Source organism: Thalassophryne amazonica, chromosome 4 (genome assembly GCF_902500255.1).
Source record: "Thalassophryne amazonica chromosome 4, fThaAma1.1, whole genome shotgun sequence".
NCBI lineage: Eukaryota > Metazoa > Chordata > Actinopteri > Batrachoidiformes > Batrachoididae > Thalassophryne > Thalassophryne amazonica.
The window spans coordinates 14,954,740-14,972,703 of record NC_047106.1 but is presented as its reverse complement, the minus strand read 5'-3'; the positions used below and the strand labels follow the sequence as shown (position 1 = coordinate 14,972,703).

At 41.1% G+C, this 17,964-nt stretch overlaps 1 protein-coding gene across 1 annotated transcript in view; it reads right to left on the bottom strand.

The window, feature by feature from the left end:
- The window catches only part of ncam1b (neural cell adhesion molecule 1b), a 396,526-nt gene extending 387,901 nt beyond the window's left edge, over positions 1 to 8,625 (bottom strand). Inside the window, exon 1 of the mRNA XM_034169136.1 lies at positions 8,586 to 8,625. The gene's annotated coding sequence lies outside the window, so the exon portion shown is untranslated. The remainder of the gene's footprint in view (positions 1 to 8,585) is intronic.
- Between the last annotated feature and the right edge of the window lie 9,339 nt (positions 8,626 to 17,964).

The window sequence follows — 17,964 nt, the reverse complement described above, 5'->3', positions numbered from 1 at the left end:
CATTAGTTTCCAGGTCACAGAAGAAAAGAGGAGCTGTTGTGAGGAGCGCGGTACACTCAGTACATACTGTATGAGTGTGAGCAAGAAGACAAACACTCGCTGTAAGAGGCATTTTCTGTAGGGGAGGATTATGGAGTTATTCTGAGAAAATACCTGCTAAATGTAGTGTCTCAAACCAACAGCCTGGGTCCCGATGAGGTTGATGACTCAGTTATTTGGTCTCAGCATGCTTTATAATGTTTTATTAAGCATTGCCCATGACAAATTTCCTTCTGTATATGAGAACATAAAAGTTATGTACTTATGTACAAAAAAGCCTTTTGTGGGCCACATCCCACTTCTGACCATTACAAGCAGCAGAGGGCAAAAAGGTCACTCCACTGTTTTCAATGAGAGGATGATGCAAGATTCCACCACCACTGGCTGTGAGCATGGCATCTGCAGGCCATGACGGCATCTGCAGGCAGTGGCGGCATCTGCAGGCCACAACGGCATCTGCAGGCCGTGGCGGCATCTGCAGGCCAAGGTGGCCACCGCAGGCCGTGGTGGTAGTGCTGTCAGAAGTCAAATATTTCAACTTGTTCCGCTCATCGCAGCGACCACAACAAACCAGATGGTGTTTTAGCTTTAACTATTGGGAAAGATGACGAACGAGGACTTGTTTGAGAGCAGAGAGACCTGGTTTTAATCAGGGAAACTGGAATCATTTTGGGGGTGATATAGAGGGAAGAGTGGTGGGCTTGTGACTGAAGGGTCCTTGGTTTGATTCCTCATTTGACTTGGAAAAAAAAAATCACTGATGCCCTTCTCACACAGAAGGCATGTGCATGGTGTGTTGGTGGCAACCCTTGGAGTGCTGTACTTGCTGGCACTCGCCGCCGATACTGGTGACTGCTGCTGTGTGCACTGCGTGTGACTGCTGTGTGTGCACGGCGCTCAGTGGTGTTTAACATAATGTGTAAAACCTCGGCACCATCTGCTGCTTCCTGACCAGAGTTTTATTAATATTGTCTCTATTTTTTTTTTCAATTTGATCATAGAGTTGAAGTTTCTGAACAACCTGGTGGTTTCCAGCCTTTCAGATAGATGCTGTATGTGTGGCATGTGCATGGCATGTCAGTGGCATGTGCATGATGTGTATCCATTTAAATTGTGTGCTGTTGGAGAAAGAAATGAAGCTGTAGTGATAAAAAGATGACTTTTTAAGCAACCATGAGAAGCAGAGCTTGTCTTTTTTTTTTTTGACCTGTCTTTACACTGAACATTACTTCTTTCAGTTAAACACATTAATGTCCATCTCCTTAACACAGACAAATGTTGATGTTTGAACAGCTACTGCTGCAGATGACAAGAATTCTGCTATAATGACCAGTATGATAGTTTTTCTCCCTCCAGCATCATGATGCATCAGAGATTTTGATCTTTTGGAGTCAACTTCACAAAATGTTTCAGAATTTAACAAAAGTCATACACATCACTGCGATATGGTCAAATCTGGTCCAAAATTGATACTTTTCAGGTTTGGATATAGCTTCAGATGCTGGAGGTTGGGGGGGCAAAAGTTTGGGAAATTCTCAGCAAATTTGTGTGTGTGTTTGGGGGGCTGGGGGGGAGAATTTAATAAAAGACATTTTTACAGTTCTGCTCTTTAATCTCTAAGTAAATCTTACCCAACTGTAATAACTTTGTAGAATTTCATATTCTTTCCATTTCTTCATGATGAATTTTTCTCAGATGTTCAGTGACTTGTAGAAAATGTTGCTGCATCTTCGCCTGATTTATGTACTGTATCTAAAAATAAACCAGATGTAAAGTAATCATTTAGTTCTTATTACCTCCTCTGCAAGTTTATGTTTTCACCTGCATATGTTTGTTTCTTTATTTATTTAGAAGACAACACAACAAAAGGAATTAAATAACTGCAACAAAAGCTGGCGGGTGGGTGGAGGATGAGAACCTGTGCACCTTTGGACAGGATGAAGGACTGTAATCTGGTTTGGGACTTAAAATAAAAAAATAAAAAATAAAATATATATATATATATATATATATATATATATATATATATATATATATATATATATATATATATATATATGCAGATCAGCACTAATGTTTTTGGTTAACACTGAAAGTTAACCCAACTGAGTCAACTGAGCTGTGCTAAAACAGCAATAAACAGTTGAACATGTTATTTTTATAATCGAAGGGTTTCACTCCTAGAAAATATAACAATATAACAGTGATAATAAAGTATATGAGTACTAAGAGTGCATACCTCTGCTGAAGCTCAAAAAAGGTTTATCTGAGAATTTTAAATAAAGCCTTTACATTATTCCAGGTCCACCCTTCATTCAAAATACATTCATTTCATATATACGAGGTCTGTTAGAAAAGTATCGGACCTTTTTATGTTTTTCAAAAACCATATGGATTTGAATCACGTGTAATTGCATCAGCCAAGCTTGAACCTTTGTGCGCATGCGTGAGTTTTTTCATGCCTGTCGGTTGCGTCATTCGCCTGTGAGCAGGCTTTGTGTGAGCAGTGGTCCTCCCCTCTCGTCGGATTTTTATTGCGAATAAATGTCTGAATGATTTGGAGCTTTGCTGCATCAAATTTTTCCAGAAACTGTGAGAGGACACCATTCTGAAAATTCAGATGGCTTTCAGGGACGATTTTATGGGGATTACACAGATTAAGGAGTGCTCCAGCCGGTTTAAAGACCGCCCACAGCTTCTGAGAGTGCGCTGCGCTCTGAGCGCCGATTGACAGGCTCAAACCCTGCTGAATCAACCAGATCATTTCCAACGTGAAGGCTTTGTTGATCGTGGACGTCGTCTGACTTCCACAAAAAGGCAGAAGGCATGGACATCAGCACTTTTTCGGCACATTCCACTGTTACAGGAGTTTTTTCATGGAAAGAGGAGCGGAGGGATGCGCCACCGTGCCGCTCATGGCGTGGCACAAAACCACCTCCGTGTTGGTCTCACAGGACGGTTTTCAGATGGCTTTCAGACGGCTTTTCAGTCGTGTGACTATCCGAGAAATTGTGCATGAGCTGGACATGCCACAACATGTTCTGTGAGGCTTCATTACGGCGTTGCTTTGCGCCATGCAGCTCTGTCGTGATGCGCGGAATTCCTCCTGCTCCTCTTTCCATGACAGAAACTCCTGTAACAGTGGAATGTGCCGTTCATTTCCAAACTGGACGCTGTGTTGATCCGGGACGTCGTCTGACTAGCACAGGAATTGCAGAAGACGTGGACATCAGCACTTTTTCGGCACATTGAGACAGACTTGCGGAGGAATTCCGCGCATCGCGGCGGTGCCGCATGGCGCAAAGCAACACCGTGATGAAGCCTCACGGGACATATTCTGGCATGTCCAGGCACATCCACAATTTCTCGGATAATCACTCGATGGAAAACCACCGACAGCTGTCTGAACGCCATCTCAAAGCCGTCCTGTGAGACCAAAATGGAGGTGGCTTTGTCTCGCTCCAGTAGCGAATCCATCGTGACGTGCGAAGCCTCCACTCGGCTTTCCATGACAAAATCTCTTGTTAAAAGTGAAATCTGCCGGAAAATGGTTGATGTCCAGCTCTTGTGATAACCAGAGAAATGGCACACGATGGTCGCTGGGGGCCGTCCTTAAAGCGACAGTAACACTCCTTATTCTCTACCAAGCCCATAACATTTTCACCGAAAGCCAGATAAATTTTTCTAATGGTTTCCAGCTGCCAGTCTCTAACAGTTTCTGAAAAAATTCTGATGGAAAAAAAGTCCAAATCATTCCGCCATTTCCTGGCAATGAAACAATGACGAGGGGGCTGGACCACTCCTCACTCAAAGCCTGCTCACAGGCGAATGACGCAACCGACAGGCGTGGAAAAACTCACGCATGCGCACGAGGGTTCAAGCTTGTCTGACGCAATCACACGTGATTCAAATCCATATGGTTTTTGAAAAAAATAATAAGGTCGGATACTTTTCTAATAGACCTTGTATATATATGAAATATAACTAATTTATTATTAATATGCATATTTCGCTGACATGAACGAGCGAAGCTCTTCAGCATTTCATCATGTCATTTAGGTCCTTCAGACTTTATTTTCAATAAATGCTTCTGGGGAGCATTAACATGGCTAAAAAAACTTCATGCAATTTACACACTAAATAGACAATGATTGACCTCATGTGCTGTCAAGGTGCACGCTGCCTCTCACTTTAGCGTTCCCGGATTCAATGTCAACTCAACATTTAGCATTTCCTATTTCAGTGTCGACTTGACATTTCCTGTTTCAGTGTCGACTTGACATTTCCTGTTTCACTGTAAATGGTAAATGGACTGCATTTATATAGTGCTTTTCCATCTGTATCAGATGCTCAAAGTACTTTACAAATAATCCCTCACATTCATCCCAATGTAAGTCTGCTGCCATACAAGGTGCTCACTACACACTGGGAGCAACTGTGGACTCAAAATTTGGGACTCCCTGTTTGGGATTCCCTGTACCATGAGCAAGCTTGCACCGCTTGTGCGGCACTTCGCTCGTATTACATATTATTATCACTTTACCGAGGTGTTGCTAGGCCGGTATCGTAGATTTACGTCGACGCTACCTGGCTCGTATTTGCCCTTGTTAGAGTAATTATGCGCCTGACAGTATATCATCACAATATAATCATAATATCATCGTATTATCACCAGCACAACTTATATATTTATATTATGTTGTCCCAACGTATATTATCGTTTGTTCTGCATCACGTCATATGCATGCATATATCTTTTGCACCATGTAGTTTTGCACGTCTCTGTTGGGATTACGGCCTTGAAGCAAGGACAGTGTCTGTGGGAGGACAGCGAAACACTATAATTTTATTCCTTAGCATCTGCCAGTGTTTCTCAATTGTCCTCAAAAGCATTGAACACTTGGTATTTCACTCATTTTAATTTGTTGATGCCACTTCAAATACAATAAATAAATAAATAAATAAATAAATAAAATAAATCTGAAATTATCTTCCTTAAACTCAAACTAATACTTGGTATAAGTTTAATTAAAAATATAAAATACAGCTTCCTGTAATTTGGCCATATTGTGCAGCCCTACTGTCAACAAGCTGAAAAGTTTGAATATGAATTTACATCTACATTTAAAAAAAAATGCTTAAAATGGCACAAGGTTAGAGGGGCATAGTTAGGGAGTCTGGGGGGCAAAGCTCCCCATAAGATGAGGGTTTGTTTTAGCCATGCTTATGCTCTCCAGAAGCATTTACTGAATAAAAAGTCTGAAGGACCTAAATGACATGGTGAGATGCTGAAGAACTTTGCTTGTTCATTTCTGTGACATATACAAATGATCAAAATTCCTGCTGTCTGGAAAAAATTTAAAATTTTGACCCCTGAGGGGGTGTGGTGGGGAAGGCGGGGGGAATTCAAGGGATCAGATGCTATGACCAACATTTGGTAGATTTAGAAGTGATTTACAGGAAACCTAATGGCTCCTTCACACATAGTGCGAAGTTTGGACGGCATTTGAACGAAAACAGCAAAACAGCACAAAAGTAAATCAAATCAAATCAATTTTATTTATATAGCACCAAATCACAACAAACAGCTGCCCCAAGGCGCTTTATATTGTAAGGCAAGGCCATACAATAATTATGGAAAAACCCCAACGGTCAAAACGACCCCCTGTGAGCAAGCACTTGGCAACAGTGGGAAGGAAAAACTCCCTTTTAACAGGAAGAAACCTCCAGCAGAACCAGGCTCAGGGAGGGGCAGTCCTCTGCTGGGACTGGTTGGGGCTGAGGGAGAGAACCAGGAAAAAGACATGCTGTGGAGGGGAGCAGAGATCAATCACTAATGATTAAATGCAGAGTGGTGCATACAGAGCAAAATTAGAAAGAAACACTCAGTGCATCATGGGAACCCCCCAGCAGTCTAAGTCTATAGCAGCATAACTAAGGGATGGTTCAGGGTCACCTGATCCAGCCCTAACTATAAGCTTTAGCAAAAAGGAAAGTTTTAAGCCTAATCTTAAAAGTAGAGAGGGTGTCTGTCTCCCTGATCTGAATTGGGAGCTGGTTCCACAGGAGAGAAGCCTGAAAGCTGAAGGCTCTGCCTCCCATTCTACTCTTACAAACCCTAGGAACTACAAGTAACCCTGCAGTCTGAGAGCGAAGCGCTCTATTGGGGTGATATGGTACTATGAGGTCCCTAAGATAAGATGGGACCCGATTATTCAAAACCTTATAAGTAAGAAGAAGAATTTTAAAAGTAACGCACGAAACATCGCGCTGATGAGCAGGTGTGCACGAATCCGGTGCAAGAGTTTATGCACACACCGGTGTCCGTTGAGCAGGAACAGTGCCAGGTGCACCACATGGCACCGCTTATGTGCAAGAAATAAAAAACAGCTGGTACGTGTGGAACCACATTGTGCCACTTATGTGGAATAATTAAAAAAGAAAAAAAAAAACACACCACCCAGGACATGAACTCATGCCTTTCAAAAGCTCCAATTCCCAGTCAGAGACTTTACCACTGAGCTACAGAGCTGTCCTTTGAAAGCTGCAAGAAGCTGCCTCATATCAGGAAGGACATGGAAGTATTACAGAAAGAATTAAAATCCCACACCATATAAAAACACGACATTTATCAAACGAGCAATACAAATATGATCCTCCTGTTCCTCTGCTGATGACCCATGGTCACAGACACAGTTATGAAATGACATGAATGAGAAGCAGTGGGCTCTGATCATGTCCACATCTACTGGTCAGGTGCGTCCATTCAGCCATGCGCATGTTCTGCCCGACACGCATGTCTTGTGGACGGCATGCCACAGCACAGACACCGCGTGATGTGGAACAGAGCTTGCGTGTTCTGATCTGATGGCCCGTTTCAACCTGGGGGGCTGTCAATATCCCCTCAGTGTGCACGCTCGCTTGCTACAGCTTGTCGCCACCACGGCGATATAAGTTTTTATTTATGTCCACATAAATATAGCAATCAGACACACGTGCCTCACAGTGGACAGTTGTTAGTCCATGACTGTCCAAACACAGTAGGTGTTGTGTAGCTGGAATGTCCAGAACGACAGATCACCACAGCTGCTTCTGTCGGAAGCCACGTGTTTGTGTTTGTGTTATTTGTGTTTGTCTTTGTCAATGTCTTTTAATGCAACTCTGTAGTACTTTGCCCAAGACAAATTGCCTTTGGGGACAATAAAGTTTATTCAATCAATCAATCAATCAAAGTCACACTTGTGGGGAACTTAGACATATTTCACAGGAGTACGACAATGATTGTCTGCAGGCTGTTGTCGTGCCAAGAGTGCAACTGGCCACACATTTTCTAAGTGCCATGCGAGCGGTGTTAGATGTTCATGCGTGTCACCTGGAATTTGGCCGGCACCTGTTGCAAGAGGGTGTGATGGGTTTGCACAGCGCACACTTTGTCTTTCAGGCGCTTGTGTGTGCAAATAGTTGTAGCAACAGGTGCATGAGGCGTTGGAGGCAGGGTCGACATTACACGGTTTGCACACGTTTCCTGCGTCATGCGCACTGAGTGTGCACTTCGTCCAAACTTCGCACTATGTGTGAAGGGGCCCTTATGGTTGTTAACGTAAGATGGTCACAGGTAATCTTAAAACTTTACGAATGTGAACACACGCTTCCTCCTGTAGTTAGTCTGCATGATGGCGATGAAGGAAAAGACAATATTTACTATGGAATTTCCCCCCAGATAAATATGTCCTCTTCATTAAAATGAGCTGTAATTTTGCATCATGTTACAAAACTAAACCTACATTATAATGCTTGAATTTCAGCAGAAACTAAATTTTCTCAGTTCTGTGAAATTTAAAAGGCCCTATAGCTTTAATATTATTATTGTTGGCTTGTTATACAACATCAGTTGTAATTACAGCAAAGCCTTTATGACGTGACCGTAATCTGTAAAGCGGAGGCAGAATATCTCACGCTGGCTGCTCCACCTGCAAGTGTCTCATGACAAACAAACCCCCTGGGGCTGTGATCAGTCCTCACCTTAGAGTGAGAGCACCATGATCTCAGGACTAAGGTCAGACAGTGGATCCATTGTCCTGTGAGGCGTACAGAGCGTTTTTGTGGAATGCAGATATGAATCTGTGCAGGCGGAGATCTGGAGGAGTCTGACTAAACTCACATACAACCCACACAGACAGCAAAAATCCACAAGGTCGCTCTCCTCACCCAGAACACCAGCCAGACCAACTTTGTTTCAGTCCCAATTCAGTGACATCACCACTACCAAAATCAGCAAAACTCAAAAATACAAATGAATAAAAACAAATATTCTTTGACAACTCTGTGACACACAAAGAGTTTTACTGAATATCCAAAATGCATTTGAAGATCGTATAGTGGTCACCTGACACAACCTTCCTGCTAATGCAGGTCTGAAAAAGAAAGAAAAAAAAAAAATCAAAATGAGAGTTTGCAGCAGGAAAAACAGATTTTTCACAGGAAGGATCCAGTTGAACCCCAGACAGAGTCAGTGAGCTTCTCAAATAATGCATCTATATTTGTCATCTCTCTCTCTCTCTCTCTCTCTCTCTCTCTCTCTCTCTCTCTATATATATATATATGTGTGTGTGTGTGTGTGTTTATGAACTAAAACATTCCACTAAATTGGTGAAAAGGCCTGAATGCATGCACATTTTTATGCCACTAAATTTCTCATGAAGTGAAAGAATGAGGGACTCAGATTTTAAGTAAGTGCAAAAACACTGACAAAAATACCACAGTGAGAACCTGTGAAGAAATGTGAGCAGAATTGAAATATACCTGACATTAAACACATCTTGGATATCTGCCGCCACCCAGTGGCGCAAAAGTATTACAACATAGGTAACGTCATAGAGCATGTAATGTCATTTTTCTGACACGCGACGGCAGTATAGCTATAGTTTAGATGGATAACTCTCAGTAATTAGAAATGACAGAAATGAATGAGAATTAAAACCGATCACTTTTTTAATGTGCAAGTGAAATAAGTTGGACTATTATGAAAACATTTATTTCAACAGTTCAGCTTGATGTGACGTTCAGCTGACAGTGAAATAGTTTGAATTTCTGGTTGTTATTACATATTTACTTTCTTTTTTCTTTTATCTGCATATACTTTTGGAGTAATGTATGCTTTGTGTGGTTGTAAATTAATTGTTTTTCCCCACACATCTTTAGTTTAATAAAATTAAATCAGCAGCACTGGTAAATAAAGTTGTTTGTATTAATATGTAATTAGTATTCCAGCTGGGATAAAATTAACAACACTTTCTAAAGTCCTCTCAAAAAGAGCTTTTCTGCTGTTAGACAAACCGAATTTCTGCTATTTATTGTTTGCGATATATTTATTAACAAATTCAGCAAATTAATCTTAAAACAACAACAACTTGTGTTCACCCTGAGGGCAGAGAAATTATTCAGGATGTGTCTCTAAGTCTATTTGCATAAATCTAAGGCTGTGTTCACACGTCTGGCTGAAACACGACAAATATAGTATTAATATTTTTGTGTGCTTTGCGCACATTTAAACATAAATACAGTGCATTCGGACAGTATTCACAGCGCTTCACTTTTTCCACATTTTGTTATGGTACAGCCTTATTCCAAATTTGATGAAAGATTTCTTTTCCCCTCCAGATTCTACATACAATACCCCATAATGACAATGTGATATATATATATATATATATATATATATATATATATATATATATATATATTTAATAATAATAATAATAATAAAAAACCTAAGAAATCACATGTACATAAGTATTCACTGGGCTTTGCCATGAAGCTCAGAATTGAGCTCAGGTGCCTCCTGTTTCCACTGATCATCCTTGAGATGTTTCTACAGTTTATTTGGAGTCCAACTGGGGTAAATTCAGTTGATTGGACATGATTTGGAAAGACACACACCTGTCTACATATAAGGTCCCACAGTTGACCGTGCATGTCAGAGCACAAACCAAGCAAGAAGTCCAAGGAATTGTCTGTAGACCTCTGAGACAGGATTGTCTTGAGTCATGAGTCTAGAGAAGGGCACAGAAACATTTCTGCTGCTTTGAAGGTCCCAATGAGTGGCCTCCATCATCCATAAATGGAAAAGCTGGATTCACCAGGACTCTTCCTAGAGCTGGCTGCCCATCTAAACTGAGTGATCGGGGAGAAGGGCCTCAGTCAGGGAGGTGGCCAAGAACCCGATGATCACTCTGTCAGAGCTCCAGCATTCCTCTGTGGACAGAGGAGAACCTTCCAGAAGGACAACCATCTCTGCAGCAATCCACCAATCAGGCCTGTATGGTAGAGTGGCCAAACAGAAGCCACTCCTTAGTAAAAGCACCATCCCTACAGTGAAGAATGGTGGTGGCAGCATCCTGCTGTGGGGATGTTTTCCAGCGGCAGGAACTGGGAGACTAGTCAGGATTGAGGGAAGGATGAATGCAGAGACATCCTGGATGAAAACCTGCTCCAGAGTGCTCTTGATTAGGGATGGACGATATATCGGTGCCACCGATATTATCGGCCGATATATGTTATTTTAAAAAATATTGCTATCAGTCCAATGAGTAAAAATGCTCGCCGATGTTTTGTCTTGTTTGTGGCAGCGTGTGATTCAATGTTCTGTGATTCCAAACAGTCCTTGAATGCAACTGAAGAAACGCCGGATTTCGCACATGAGCAGTCGACGCTCAGAAGTGAAACAGCAGGTCAATGGTAGAGCCAACGTCTGTGATCTGGACTTATTTTACTGTCTCCGAAGACGACAACCGCAAAGCAATATGCAATTTCTGCAAATGTGAAGTCTTGCGAGGTGGAGCGAGCACCAGGTCTTTCAATAACACAAATTTGATGACGCATTTGAAAAACAATCATTCAACGGTGTACAATGAATACAAGCAACAAGCTAATAGTAGCAGCAAGCCCACCGCTACAGCTAAACAGGGGACCATTCCATACAGGCTGGAGAAAACAAAAAAATTCAGCTAAGATTCAGCTAAAGCCATATCCGTAACAAGGAGGATAACTGAAATGATTGCGCTGGATGACCAACCATTCTCTATAGTAGAGAACGTGGGATTTCGTCGGCTTATAGAACAGGTTGAGCCCCGGTACAGCATTCCAAATCGCCATTATTTTTCGGACACTGAACTGCCGGAGCTGTACAAAGTTGTTGCTACACGCATTCACGCGCTGTTGGATATCAGCTTTACTACGGACATCTGGAGCTCCACCGTCAACCAAATAAGTATGCTAAGTCTCACTGCTCAGTGGATCGATGATGATTTTAAGTGACAACGAGCCATGTTGCATGCTCAGAAATTCACAGGCTCACACACAGGCGCTGCCATTGCTGCCACGTTTAATAACATGTTGACTCATTGGAACATTTCAAAGCAGAAAGTGCACATAGTCCTTCGTGACAATGCCGCCAATATGCAGAAGGGACTTGACGAATGTGGTGTTAAAAGCCTTGGTTGCATGGCTCACAAAATACAGCTAGCAGTACACGATGGTCTAATTAGCCAGCGTAGCGTCTCTGACCGTGTAGCAATTGGAAGACGATTAGTGGGACATTTCAAGCATTCACAGCTCGCTACATCATGACTGCGTGGCATCCAAACAGACCTGGGCTTGCCCAACAAGACCCTCCAACAAGATGTCACAACTCGTTGGAATAGTACGCTGTACATGATGAAAAGTTTACTGGAACAGAAACGTGTGCTCGGAGTGTATGGGACTGATCATGAGCTTCCCGTGTCATTCACTATGAGTCAGTGGAGTCTTATTGAAAACATGGCCGCACTGCTGAGCCCATTTGAACAACTGACGTGAGAAATAAGCTCACATTCAGCTTCTACTGCTGACGTGATACCCGCCGTTGTGGCACTGAAACGTTTACTGAGTAAGACAGTGGACACAGATGCAGGAGTCGGCACTGCAAAGGCTACTTTATTCAAAACTATCGATAAACGCTTCACGTAAAGTTTTTCTGAACTGCTTTACTATCTGGCAACTATTTTGGACCCAAGGTACAAAGACTGTTATTTTGACACTACACTGAGGGTAACTGCCATTACCGAACTGCAGCAAGAGATTCACAGGATGACAAACAAGAATGAAAAAATAAATCACCTGGAGAAGAGGAGGAGCCAGGGGAAAAGAGGCGCAGACTGAGTAATGAAAGACGACATTCACTGATGGACAAGTATGATGAGATCTTGGAGGAAAGGCAGAGCTCAGAGCAGCACACACTCCAAACAAGTGCAGCAGTTGGTCAGGTGAGTCTTTAATATAATTTTATATTTAGCGATGCAATTTCATTAATATAAGTACGTAGCGCCCTCTTGTGTTGAGTCAATTTAATCTCTCCAGACCACTAAAGACAGTGATTTAAAATTAAACAAATAACTACCAATGTAGAAGTTTGCAATCCTTTTAATGTGTAAACAAAAAGGAGTAGATTTAATTAGCATATTGCTTCTGTTTTAATAGGTACACCAATATCTGACTGAACCATGCATATCCAGATCAGAAGATCCTCTCCTCTTTTGGAAGAACAACTGTTCTCGCTTCCCGGCACTTGCTCAAGTTGCGCGCAAGTACGTTTCAGCTCCCCCTACCAGCGTCGATAGTGAACGTCTCTTTTCAGCTGCATCACTCGTTGTTGATGAAAAAAAGAAATCACATTCATTGTGAAAAGCAGAAATGCTTCTCTTTGTAAAAAAAAAACCCCTTTGATTTTCAGCCATTTAACAAATTATTGTTTTAATGAGTTATTATTGTTTCAGTGAGTTAAGTTATTATTGTTTCAATGAGTTAAGTTTGAACTGAAACTCAAAGCTTGGTACCAAATCCTATTAAATATGTTTACAGACTGTCAGATAAGCTTTGTAATTGTTATGTAACTACAAAGCTTATCTTGGGTATGTAGTTCATACCCAAGATGAGGGTGAATGTTAACTTTGACCAATTATTATTATAGGTAAAGGGGCTTTGTTAATGTTACTATTACATCCTTGCCTACATGTTTAACAGGCAGTGTAATGTTGTTGTACAATTTAAAGTCGAATGTGTACATTCAATAAAAAACAAAAACAATTTTTTTTACTAGTGTGTCTATTAAAATCTGAAATTTTCTATTAATTTTCATATTGGCAAATATCGGATATCGGCCACAGCAGCAATACAAATATCGGATATCGGTATCGGCAGAAAAAATCCCTACTCTTGATCTCAGACTGGGGCGACGGTTTATATTTCACACCCTTTACTCAATACTTGATGCGCCTTTGCAGCAATTACAGCCTCAAGTATTAAGTAAAGGGTGTGAATACTTAGGTGCATGTGATTTCTTATTTTTACCTGATGCCATCAAATATGGCCATAGGGTACTGTGAAGGCATTGTTGTCCATCTGTCCGTCTGTGCTTAGCACAACTCCAGTCCTGTTACTGCCAGACTCTTGAAATTCACAGTGAACATTCTTGGGACACAGACCTAGGACAAGTTCAAAGATGGTTAACCTTGATGTATTTTAAGAGGTTAAAAAGTCACTTTTTTTCAATCTGATCTGTTTTGTTTTTGAGCAATTTTTGCTGGTATCTTCAAAACTGCTTCGTTTAGTTTGTTTATATACAAGGTCTATTAGAAAAAAAAAAAAGACACTTTTATTTTGTTTTTAACTATATGGATTTGAATGACGTGCGATTACACCAATCATGCTTGAACCCTCATGCGCATGCGTGAGTTTTTTCACGCATGTCGGTGACGTCATTTCCCTGTGGGCAGGCCTTGAGTGAGATGTGGTCCCGCCCTCTCGGCTGAATTCCTTTGTTTCACACGCTGCTTGAGACGGCGCGCGTTGCTTTATCAAAATTTTTTCTGGACCTGTGAGGAATATCCAAGTGGACACTATTGGAGAAATTAAGCTGGTTTTCGGTGAAAAGTTTAATGGCTGATGAGAGATTATGGGGTGTTTCTGTCGGTGTAAGGACTTCCCACGGACCGGGACTTCGCGCAGCGCTTCCAGGCGCCGTCGTCGGCCTGTTTCCACCTGAAAACATCCTAATTTAAGGCTTAATTCACCCAGGATGTCGTGAGAGAACAGAGAAGACTCAGAAGAGGCCGGCATGAGGACTTTATGCGGACATTCCACTGTTTAAGGACATTTTTTAATGAAAGACGTGCGCCGCAACAGGAAAAACACCTCCGTGTTGAAAACCATTTGTAAAATTCAGGCGGCTTTTGATGGCTTTCAACAAGTGAGTAACTGAGAAATTGTTTAACAGCTTGGGCATGTTCCAACTTGCCCGTTAAGGTTTCCAACGGAGGTGTTTTTCCTGTCACGACCCCCCGCGGTCGGGTCCGGCCCGACATGCAACTCTGCCCTCACGTTCTTTCATTACAAAATGTCCGTTAACAATGGAATGTCCGAATAAACTCCTCATGCCGACTTCTTCTGAAAGTTCTCTGTTCGCTGACGACTTCCTGGGTCAACAGAGCCTGAAATGTGAAAGTTTTCAACTTGAAACGGCAAGACGCTGCCGCCTCGAAGCGCAGATCGCCGTCAGGTGCCGTGGGCCGTCCTTACGGCGACACTACCAGATCAAAATCTCTCATCAGCCGTTAAAATGTTTACTGAAAACCAGCTGAATTTATGGAATGGTGTCCACTCAGTTGTGCCTTACAGTTTTGAAAAAATTTTTATCAAACAAAGCAGCAGTCTCTGAGCCATTCCTAAACAATGAAAAAATCGACGAGAGGGTGGGTGACTCCTCACTCAAAGACTGCCCACTGGCGAATGACGTAACCGCCAGGCGTGAAAAAACTCTCGCATGCCCACAAGGGTTCAAGCATGTCTGATGTAATCACACGTGATTCAAATCCATATGGTTTTTGAAAAAAATAATAAGGTCGGATACTTTTCTAATAGACCTCGTACGTTTCTCAAATATTATGTAATGATAGCGAGAAAACACTTATAAAACTGAAAAAGCTGTTTTTGTAACCTGATAACAGTTTTGGAGTCATTTCCAAGATATTTTACGGACGTTAGCTTGCATGCTAACTTTCGCTAACTCAAAGCAAACTTCCTATGGAGTTAAATTTGTCTCATTAATACCTGCAAATGCACAGAGGGTGATCTACAAATATTCCTTAATTTGCACAACATGAACAAAAGATGATTTGATTTGAACATGTACAAATTGTATGTAAGACAATATGATCGTAATGATTAATTACACAACTGCAAATTATAAAGAACACAATGCTCATATGGCCGAGATTATTTTATCATTGCCATATATTTTTATTTTTCATAAATTTGCAAAAAAAAAAAAAAAAAAAAAAAAAAAATTATTTTGTCATTATGGGGTGTTGTGAGCAGAATTTTGAGAGGGAAAGGCTGTAAGATAACAAAATGTGTAAAAAGCATTGTGAATACTTTGTGGATGCACTGTAGCAAAAACAAGCTTTGGAAATGAGAGAAACTGAAACAAGTTCAGTTCAAGCTTCACATGACTTCAACCATACATGATCCTAATTTCCATCATGTATCCCACCTGCTCCAGCAGGTGGCAGACAAGCTACGTGAAAGATAAACCAACAACTTCTCCTACTTTCCATCTTCCAGCCAGCATTCACCAACCATCCAGCAGGTGGCAGTGTTCAGCAGGTGGGAGACAGGTCTGTGTGGGATACTGCACAAGCAAAGAAAACTTTGTTTTTGGATTGAACTGGTGTATCAAAGTTCACCAACATCTAACTGAAGTTACAAGATGATAGGATTTATTGCTTTTAAATTGTCACGGTAACTGGTGATTCCATTAGCTATTATTTATGGCATTTGGCTCCGTGCTGACAATGCAACAGCTGCAGCAGCAAGCGCCTTAAAAAAACGTTATGTCATCAAGCTCCGCCCATTTTCCTAAGCCATTTGAGTGGTTAATTCCACATGTAACTGCCCACGTAGTACATATATATAAACCGTAATCCACATAGAAGCATGGCGGTAGAGCTGTGGCCATCTCGACCTGTAATCCGTGTGTCGTTGGCGTATAATGTCCACATTATCACGGATGTTATGATCTTCATGCTACAGACTATTCATCAGATCAATGCATATTTCATGCACCTCTCATCTTTCTCGATGAGCGTTCTTTCATGTTTAAGTGCTGCACGGAGTGCATTGAAGGCAGTCTGATGACTGAGCACAGTGTTCTGCATAGCCTGGGGTTTGAAAATGCGATTGGAGTGTGTTTGAGGCTTGTCATACATCTTGAGTGAAATCCAAAGTGACAGGCCTCTTGAAAGACTGACGATCTGATAGGACCCGTCAACGCACATTACACAAGTTAGTAAATATCAGCCCGGATTTATAGGAGTTTGGAGGGCTCCGCAATAAAAACCCTAAAGCTGTTCTGTTATTTATTACTTAGATTTATTATTTGCATTAAGATAATGTTAGACTTTATATTTTACTTGGCTTGAGCTCACAGATTTATATTTCACTCACTTGACTCTAGCCCACTAATAAAGATTCTGTTTCTCTGCAGTCCTGTGTGTGTGTGTGTGTGTGTGTGTGTGTGTGTGTGTGTGTGTGTGTGTGTCACATCTAAAGTCGTGAGATACGTGGCTTACAAACATATATATGCTTTTCTGTCATATATCCTGCCAAAGATTCACAGTTGATGAAACTGCTTTTAAATTAGATGTTTAACAGTTAATCAAAGATCATATCTCAGAAAAACTTTCATTCAATATTCAATATCATTCAATATTTGTGTGCTTTATTGTATACTGTATTCAAGTTTCATTCAATATATCCCATATTCTCAAGTTATTCTCCATATTCTCAACGTTTAGTGAATATTTCCAAGTTTCATTCCATATTTTCAAACTTTTATTCTAATCTTACATTTGTTCCGCAAATCTGATTGGTTAATCTTGCGAGATTTTCGACCATAAAATATCGATTTGATGGTGGCAAAATATTTGACCATTTATTTGATGCATTACTCCGCGCCCTGATCGCTTTGCTACGCAGATGACAACATTCGACCATTTCACATTTGATGTATTACTCTGCGACATGACTGCTTTGTTACGCAGATGTCAATAATGGCACTGGACCGATGACGCTGTGGCTAGGGTAAGCTTTGTTGACCGAATTACTTATAGAAAAATAAACCGCGCAAATGACGGAATTGGATTAGAATGGGAATAACCCCTTGTGTCTGATGATTTGCAGATGTTAATGTTGGAATACAGTCACAAACAGCCATTTTACCTGCAACACTTTAGTGGAGCCGCTAAAACTCAATTTGCGACCATAAAACCCAGCATTTCCAACCATCTGTTGCAGGCATACATTTCAAAATGAGCAAATATTTGCACAAAAACAATAAAGTTTATCAGTTTGAACATTAAATATCTTGTCTTTGTGGTGTATTCAGTTGAATATAGGTTGAAAAGGATTTGCAAATCATTGTTTTCTGTTTTTATTTACATTTCACACAATGTCCCAACTTCATTGGAATTGGGTTGCATAACAATTATCAGTAACAAGCCATATCATGAGCCAATGAATCTGTTATTTGCTTGTTTACAAATTTTAAAATTCTGCGACTTGGTTGATTACATCACAATAATCATTATGTATGAAGTCAAAAATAAACTTTTGCCTCAACATGTCCAGGATCTGTTTAAAATGAGGGACTCCCGCTACAGTTTGTGAGGGACATTATTATTTGAGAAATTAAAGATCCGAACTACTGTAAAAAGTCGTGTTTTCGTTATGGTTCACCCATCCATCCATCCATCCATTTTCTTCCGCTTCATCCAGGGTCGGGTCGCGGGGGCAGCAGCACAAGCAAAGCTGCCCAGACCTCCCGATCCACAT